At 35.4% G+C, this 9116-nt stretch overlaps 1 long non-coding RNA gene across 1 annotated transcript; it reads left to right on the forward strand.

Moving 5' to 3' along the window:
• Nucleotides 1-775: 775 nt before the first annotated feature.
• LOC132557510 (uncharacterized) lies at nucleotides 776-3255 on the forward strand. The gene is made up of 2 exons (XR_009554512.1): nucleotides 776-863; nucleotides 2562-3255. It is a non-coding gene; the product is annotated as an uncharacterized LOC132557510 (long non-coding RNA).
• The last annotated feature ends 5861 nt before the right edge of the window (nucleotides 3256-9116 follow it).

Consider the following 9116-nt stretch of genomic DNA (forward strand, 5'->3'; position numbering starts at 1 on the left):
AGTAACAAGAGGTTTCATACGAAAACATTGTCAGCAATCACAAAAGCAGGCAATTTTTCTCGAATACTGTACTTGCTTTTTTGTTTTGTTTTTGTTGTTGTTGGAGTTTTTTTTTTTTTTTTTGTGACAATTTCTGCTTTGCATTTAGTTTATTATATCAACATTCTGTTAGCCTGTAACTACAATTGATGGGGTTTTTTTTAGTAATTTGTACATAATTTTATAATACTTGATGGCTTAATTGAGTGATTTTGTGACTCATTTTAGTTGCAGGCAAGAGAGAACGATTTGTTTGAATGATTGCTTTTTGTTTCTTTGTTTTAGTTTTTTTGTTTAAATGTTTCATTCCGATAACTGAATATTAAATCATGACAATGATAGATATCATTCACACAACCTGCATGATAAATTCCATTACCATGTAAACTCTTGAATGTTACATTATTACGGAGCAAACCTCAGTAAATCAAATTATTCTCATTACTGTCCATCGTGCGAGGGGAGACTACTTCACACGTATGGTACGGTTTCGAGTACGAATATATACTATGCATTATGTCCTCCAGTTTATAGAAATGTATAAACGTAGATTTATTACTGCGCCACTAGTATGAAAAGATTTACAAGCAATACTACTGGATACTAAAATATTACCAAAGGCTACCGGGTTTAATAAAAGTTCTGTTTTCCCAATTTGTTTTTGATCTTGGTCAAAAAATGTTTGAAACCAAACCACTGTGAAATTAAGCGCATAACTCACGTTGATCAAAATAAGGACGAGCGTGGTGATCTTCGTTCCTGTAGGTGACAAACTACCGGTTTCAGTGAATTTCTGGGACAGATTTGTTCATTCACGTAAAAAGGTAACCAAGAACCTTATTATAAAAGATGATTTAGTGTACTGGACTCTCACAAATATAAGAAGCCACAAAATTACGCACAAACCGTTGGTTTCGAATGTACGTTTTCATCCCAAAGGGCAGGTCGGACGTTTTATATTATGTAGTTTACAAGATAATCCTACCCAACTTGTCACAAGGACACTTGTACTCTATGAAATGATAAGACTATATCTGTATCCTTATGTTTGTATTTCTTCACAGGCAGACAAGTGTTTGTCTTAGCTCACCTACATTTGGTAATTGAAGTTAAAAACCGTGCAACAAGACGTATTTTATATAACCGTCTCACATTTTAGAAACATATTAGTAAATAAATCAGAGACATGTAATCATAATATATATAGTAATTATTGTGAATTGTCCGGTCAAGTCAGACTTGTGATTTACTAAAATAATGTCTTCCTAGAGATTTATGTTTTTCTAGTCAATATGCACATGTATTCGTAGTCAGTTGGTAATTAACTAATCAGTGGCTAATGTAGAATTCTTTGCAGGCAAGGATAGTTATGGTGACCTTCCATCCTTAATCTGGTGTATGCTGACTATCTATTTGTGATTTTATTTTTGTATTTGTTGTGGTCGATAGTCAGAATTCCTCCCTGTGTAAAAAGAGGAAATTTTAGTATTCAGTCAATGTGTTATATAGTTTACAACACAGTTATTTGTATGCAGCGTACATCGATGAAAAGATGAAACATTTCTCTACTAACTTGCATATGTTTCATAGATTTTAAAGGTTTTATGCTGAGTACCCATGCTTTTTATAAGGAAGAATTCTGCAATGAATGGTGATGAAGACAAAAATGAATTCCTGGAAATATTGTTTGAATCCTTCAGACCATTCTATCTTATGCTACTCCCTCCTTTACAATTAAGTATAGAACTTTCCCCCAAAGACAAAGACAGCTAGGGTTCTTGAACTTCTTTATTAAAGTTGAAGTATCTTCTTAATCTCCTATACTATGAAGTGACTAACAGCACCAAAGAGATGGAGAAAAATGAAGTTCACAGGCCTGGTTATTTAATTGACAAGTTGATTTGCAACTTTTGAATCATATTAGTTTTATACTTCTTACACTTTGATGAAACCCATTAGATACAATTTACATGTCATTGTCAGTTTACCTCTATTAGTACTTATTTTTTAGAAGTAAAAGATGTGTATTTCTGAATTTCTTATTGTACTCTATAAACTACTGAAAATTGAAGTAAGACAAAAACCTATCATTGTGTGAAATTCAAGACTGATTCCATCACCAGAGTGTAATGCTTATATTCCCGATTCTGTTATTGAAATTCCTAATGTGTGAAATTGTTGAAGTGACATTAAAACAAAGAATTTATCTCACAAATTCAATATCCATTTGGCTTTATTTAGCCAGACCAGTGTAGACAGAATATTTGATTTTAGGCAGTTTCTCTGCTTCATTCTATAAAACATACCCCATTGTTGATCCAGCAACACTGACAAATAATGTAGCAATTTGGAATCAAGGAAGACAATCCATGCTCTGCAGAATTTGTTTTAAAAAAATAAAATTTGCAACTTACAATGAATTATTTTATTACATGTAATGTTACAGAGTATGTTTACCAGATCTAACACTTCCATGGAATAAGTCACTTTTCCTGAGTAATAAAGTACCATCATTATTTCAGATATATGGAGTGAAGAGAACAGCAACATGAATGTATTTGGAAAGATTACCAGGGCGCTAGGAAGCCGTCTTCTCACAGCAACTCCCAGACCTGTTAGAATACAACAGGCAATACCACAACCACCTGTGTCTAGTAGACATCAAGTTGGAGTACATTGTAAGGGATTATTTACTTGTCAGCAAGGCAGTCTGAGTCATCGTATCAGTTCCCTTAACCTGAACAGTAGTAACGTTCATCATACATCCAGAGTGACAACACTGCTGACCACAAGCAACACCAACTTACAATTCACAAGATCATACAAAGTGAAAAATGTGTTGACACTTCGTTGTTCAGGATGTTATTTTATTCGCAGACATGGACGGTTATTTGTTGAGTGTAAAGTAAAACCTAGACATAAGCAAATGGCCAAAATTAGTAAGAACAAATTGATGGTAGATGACACTTCAAAAGGAAATGTGAAGAGAGCATGCTGGTGGAAGTTCCAAAAAGAAAGATGGTACAAAAAGGGTCAGACTTCTTACGTCAAGTCGGGCTATTTCAATCAAGGCTTGGGTACAGATTTTTAGAGAGAAAAAATTGTCGAATATGTATTGACACAGTATTGTTATACTGTAAAGGATGTTTAATTTCCATGATTGATTAAGACAAATACTTGTATAAGTGTGAGTGAATAAAAGTTTAAGATAATTAACACTAGTGTTGCCACTTTATACAACTTGTGATTTGATCCAAATTACACTTGCCTCACTTGTAAAGAAGAAACAGTGCATTTTTGAACATTGTTTGCTTGCTCTATTTAGATAAACACGATTCAAAAGGTGGAGATTGTCAAGCGTAGGTTGTATTTATGCAGAAAAGTGTTGAATTAAACACCAACATCATTTCTAAAGACCATACAACTTACGTCCTGGTGCTGTATTGTGTGCTGCAGGTTGTTTAACATTTCCTCGTTTATGTTGTATGTATATTGGCTTCAGCATTAGTGATACATACATTGGCTGAAGTGAGCTTATACATTTACCCTGGCAATGTGTACATTGTCAATCCAGACCCTTTCAATTTTCTCTTTGCGATTACAAAGCAGTATGTATTCATGATATTTGGTCAGTAATGTGTTGAAGTAAAGGGCTCTCAGATGTGCAAATGAATTACCTTGACCCATATTCAAGGTCAGAGGGGCCATATAAGCTACAACTCTACAACTCTCAACTTCTGATTAAACGAAAAAGGGATACATACAGTTCTGATATTTGACTGGTAGGTAGAATCTTGGAATGAAGCCAAAGTTTGCAGGAAAAAAAATGATTGAGCCATATTTAAGATAATGAAACACAACTTCCTATTTTTTAATTGGTTAGAAAACCAATATCTGATACCCTGCCAGAATTCATTTAGTACTGTGAATTGACTTGTTTTAATCCAATCTTATTAATTGCTATCACTGTCTGCCTCTCTTTCACTTTCTCTCTCTCCCTATCTCACATAAACTGTTTCCAAGGTGATTTAAAGTTGTCACTGTTGGTCTCCCTTGACTTTCTTTGGTGGCACTAGTGGAAAAAATTACCAGAAGGACTTAGGAGAAAGGGAGTAATCAAGATAAAGGAAGCGAATCCTGATGGAGCTTTCAAATGGATCAGAAGAATTGAAAAGTACCTGGTAGCCATTATACTGGTGTTGTTTATTAGGAGATAATGATAGTATGGTAATGAAATCACATATTATGTATCTGTTTGATATGAATAATATTCTTAAGTGTATATCTGTATCTCTCCTTCCTCCTCTCTCAGATATCAACATATTCTGTATCTAAACATGTCATCTTGTATTAAAATCTCCCTCCTCTCTCAGATATCAACATACTCTGTATCTAAACATGTCATCTTGTATTAAAACCTCCCTCCTTTCTCCGATTTCATCATACTCTGTATTAATGCATCAATGTCCATGGTAAAACAATAATATCTGAATTGCATCATATGTTTTGTTGATACAAACCACTATAAAGGTTACACAACGCAGTTTTGTTAAACACTGGAAAAATGTCTTCTGAAAGGCTTAAAGTCATATTTTGCTGTCAGGTTCCTATATCAGACAAAGTTTAGGGGAAAAAAATCAGTCCAGGAAGAAAAATACAGCCCATTTGGACCACTTGTTATAAATTGTTTTGGTCAGAAGGAGCAGACAAGAAAAAACAACTGTGGTATTTTCATTATCGTAACATCCACTTGATTCAAAGTATTATATTCCCAATGCTTTTCATATCCCCCAATAATTGAGCATTCTGTTTTTAGGGCCAGAAAACAAAGCTATTCAAACTTTTTTTTGTGTTCTGATGTTTGTTAGTTTCAAATTGTCCATTTTATTTACATGTTGGAATATTTATGAGTGACACACTTGGGCTTACTGTGAGAAAATCACTTGTCAAAGTGCTATTATCAATGGCTGTAGAGAGTGTCTTGATAACCATCAACTGCTATCACGTATATATTGAAACGTTCTGATACACTGCTCTCCACCCACCCTATCCTTATACTCTGGTGTTATCTTCTCTTTTCTATCTTGTCTTCACTTCCGAGCCTAAGTGTGTATCCCATCTGTTGGTGTACATAATATACGCATAAAACATGTGATGTCATATTACAACATTATTTCATGTAAGATCACATGTGATAATGTATGACAACATATAATGCCATGTTAGATGTTTGATACCATGTGGCAACATACAATATATTCAATGTCATGTTACAACATCAGTGATATGTTACAATCTATGATGCCATGTAGCAAATACCATGTATATGATGTCATGTTACGTTTTATGCCATGTGACAACCTGTGATGCCATGTGGCAGAATATATGATGTCATGTTACGTTTGATGCCATGTGGCAGCATATATGATGTAACAACATGTGTACTGCCATGTCAAGGTATATATGATGTAGTGATTTAAACTTGGGGGCATGTTTATGTTTCTCGGGAAACTGGTGTCACGGATCGTCCTGTACTCCTGTGGTTATGGGCTAGATACTTAACCCCAATTTCTGAGTGTTTATCGAGGTAGTTACTCGTTGCTATGAGGTAACACAATGCCACCTGACAACATACAACGTCATATGAAAATCATTTTCTGCCCGACACTGACAGAGTGAAACAAAGGGCAGTAACTCTGGGATATCAGAGTGATGAACATATGCGTACTGAGTTGAAAATTTAGAACAACAGATAAAATAACTACTCGTTGTCAGCATCTAACATAGCACTCAATTTCGATGAAATAAAACGTGAGCCAAATATACACAATAACAAGAAGCCCATGGGACTTAAATGTCGTCTGACTATAAAGACCTATATATAGGCCTAAACATAATTGCTCAGCTTACATAGAAGACATTGCTGTTTCATTAAGACATTTTTTGCAAACTTGAAATAATTTTCTTTATACATGCAATACACAATTTCTATTACTCCTGAGTATTGCTTGTTGAAATGCTAGCTACAGGCCAAGTATCAAGAACCTTGCATTTCGGTTATTGAAAAGAAGTTCCTTAAGCATTTCAACACATCTGACCCCTGTGACCTTGAAAGATGTCCAATATCAGTACCCTGGTCCTTTTAGTTATTGAAAAGAAGTTATTTAAACAGTTTAACACATTTGATGTCTATGACTTGAAAGTGGGTCAATGTCATTCATATTTACAAAGAAGGTAGCCCTTCATCCTAGCATGCTACAGGCCTAACATCATCATCCTTGGCCTTTTGGTTATTGGGAAGAAGTCATTTAAAGATTTTAACATATTTGATCTCTGTGACTTTTCAAGCGGATCAATGTCATTCCACTTAACTAGGGGTAGAATTGACTTTCTGGGTTTTTTCAGAAATGATTCCCCACTCTTAATGATGTTTCAAACAAAATTTGGTTGAAATCCATTTAAGCATTAAGAAAGTGTAGCATTATGAAGAAATATATTGTCATATTTCCCGTTTTAAGGACTTGACCCCAAATTTCTAGGGGTCAAATCAAGTTTCTGATTTTAAGAAATGATTCTCCACTCTAAATGATGGTATTTACACCAAATTTGGTTGAGATCAATTCCAGCATTTAGAAAGAGTAGCATTTTTAAGCAAAACATTGACTAACTTTCCCATTTGGGGCCAGTCCCCACTCTCACTCTCCACTCTCGATGATGTTTCAGATCAAATTTGGTTGAAATCTATTCAAGCATTAAAAAGGAGTCGTGTTTTGAATAAAATGTCTGACTTTAAGAAATAATTGCCAACCCCAACTGATGAATCAGGCCAGACTTGTTGACCCTTTTGGGGCTCAGTCCCTCGCCTCCTAAGGGTCGAATAGAAATTCTGAATTTTAGAAATGATAACCCTCGCCCAATGATACATCGGACCAAATTTGATTTAAATCCATCCAGGTATGAAAGAGGAGTAGGGTTTTAAAGAAAAAGTTTACACACAACGCACGACGACGGACGAAACACGATGACAATGTGTAATCTTGACCCTTTGGGTAAGATTACCTGAATAAACAGGGAAAAAAACCTGTAAAAGAATGAGAACTTGACCAAGTGCTCTGAAAAGGTGCCTTCTGTTTCATCGACGACACCCGCCATGCAAATCTGAGTCAAACCAAATCAATGTCCCAAATAAGATCTAGGTTAACCGCAAAGGAGCAACGTTTTTACATTTTACAATTTCGAGTGAGATCGTCTTCCTCGTGATCTACATCAGCCTAGCTGCGTCTCCCGAAATCCTATGTTGTTAGTCTATTTGTTATCTGTCGACATCTCAGGTACATTTTCCTGTCTGTTCCGGGAATCATGAGTCACGAACGTCTAGGTGAAAGACTGGTGCGTTGACCACTGCGCCACCCAATCGTCCTGAAAATCATGATGTTGGGAGGCAAGTCCTTAGACAATCAACAGCAAATTATAAATATTATATGTAGAGAAAGGGAGTGTTGATATCTAAATTGAAAGTTTCACGATATGGGGATTGAAGTGTCCAGGTTTGTCATACATCTTGATAAAAAGCTATCATTGAGGTAAGCGGCTCAAGAGTCTGTCGTGCTGTTGATTTCCGGTTATAGTCAATATTCTGTTTAATATCATCATATCTACAGGTGAAACTGAAGGGATTTGTGTCCTGTTTTATAGCCCTTGATAGGTATGCCAATAGTCCGTTATCGACATAGCTTGCAATCAAACCCGACGAAGATATTGTTAACCAGATATTAGATCGTGTTGGCGATTTCGTCCTTTGTGTATTTCTTCTTTGCTCTGGACGGTTTTTTTTCACGAAATACGCACTAGGTTATTCAGTCAGAACAGAGGAAAAACAGTGAAAAGAAGCGAAAATCCAACCAATTTTTTTTAAAGAATTAATAAAGGTCAAACAATGAAGATCTCTGTGGGATCCCTTGTAGGACAGCTTTCACTTTACATAATTGTTTGCGCTTTCTGAACAATTTAACTTTATTTTTATTAGATTAAGTACTACTAATGCTAAACCCAATTCAGTAGGAACCATGGTACTTTGTTCCCAGTTGTGTTAAGTACAGTGTACATGTAAATCTGTTATAATGAAGTTTTTTTATTCAAATTTCAAAAAATCTGTGGAAGATGTAACCACATCAGGTTTAGATGTAGCATCCTTCTCCTACATGTTATTCGGGGAATTTAAGCCAAGGTCAGAGGTCACAGGTTAGATCCTCTTCTAGGCTCCGTTCTCTACGGGGTATCGATTTGTGCCTAAATACAATCCATGCAGCTAGTACTTTTGAAGAATTAAATAATGTCAATTTTTACAATCCAAAATGGTCGCCTGTCAGACATTTTATTATCTAGATCAGATCCAGAATTTGATATGTATATCAAGAGACCAGAGGAACAGATGATTTGAGAAAAATACATCCTGTATTTCTTAGGAACGGCGATAACTACTTTCTGAGCTGCTGTCTCTTTGTATGACAAGAAAATTATCGGGGTTATTTGTTGTTTTATATTATGCTATATTCGCATGTCTTCGTTCAAATTTACACTTCGCTGTATTGGCATATATGCATATTGGACCTTCCGGTTCCTTAATTATCATTTTCATATGCTGCATGAGCTTTTTTGTCGCATGAGTTTTATTTAGCTAGCAGTGTTTGTAAAGTTATCTGTGATGTATGTTTTAATTTCTTACTGTGACAAGTTGGTTTGTGTAAATATAATTGTTTTGTTATTTATAGTCGTAATAATAGTTCTACAGAGCTGATGTTTTATTATTCAAAAACACGACTCAGGATACTTTTTTGTATCTTTTAGGCATCTGCATCTAAAATGCAATTCGGTCGGGTAGGTAGCGCAGTGGTAACGCACTCGCCTATTATCAAGTCGTCCGGGGTTCGATTCCCGAACAGACGTAAATAGGTAGGAGGTAATCTGTCCGTCCATGTGTTTCGATGTCATCCAGAACAAGAGTAAATAAATTAGGAGGTAATCTGTCCGTCCATGTGTTTCGATGTATTCCAGAACAAGAGTCAATAAATGGATCA

The sequence above is a fragment of the Ylistrum balloti genome, unplaced genomic scaffold (genome assembly GCF_031769215.1).
Source record: "Ylistrum balloti isolate Yb309-2 unplaced genomic scaffold, AGI_CSIRO_Ybal_v1 Utg370682, whole genome shotgun sequence".
NCBI lineage: Eukaryota > Metazoa > Mollusca > Bivalvia > Pectinida > Pectinidae > Ylistrum > Ylistrum balloti.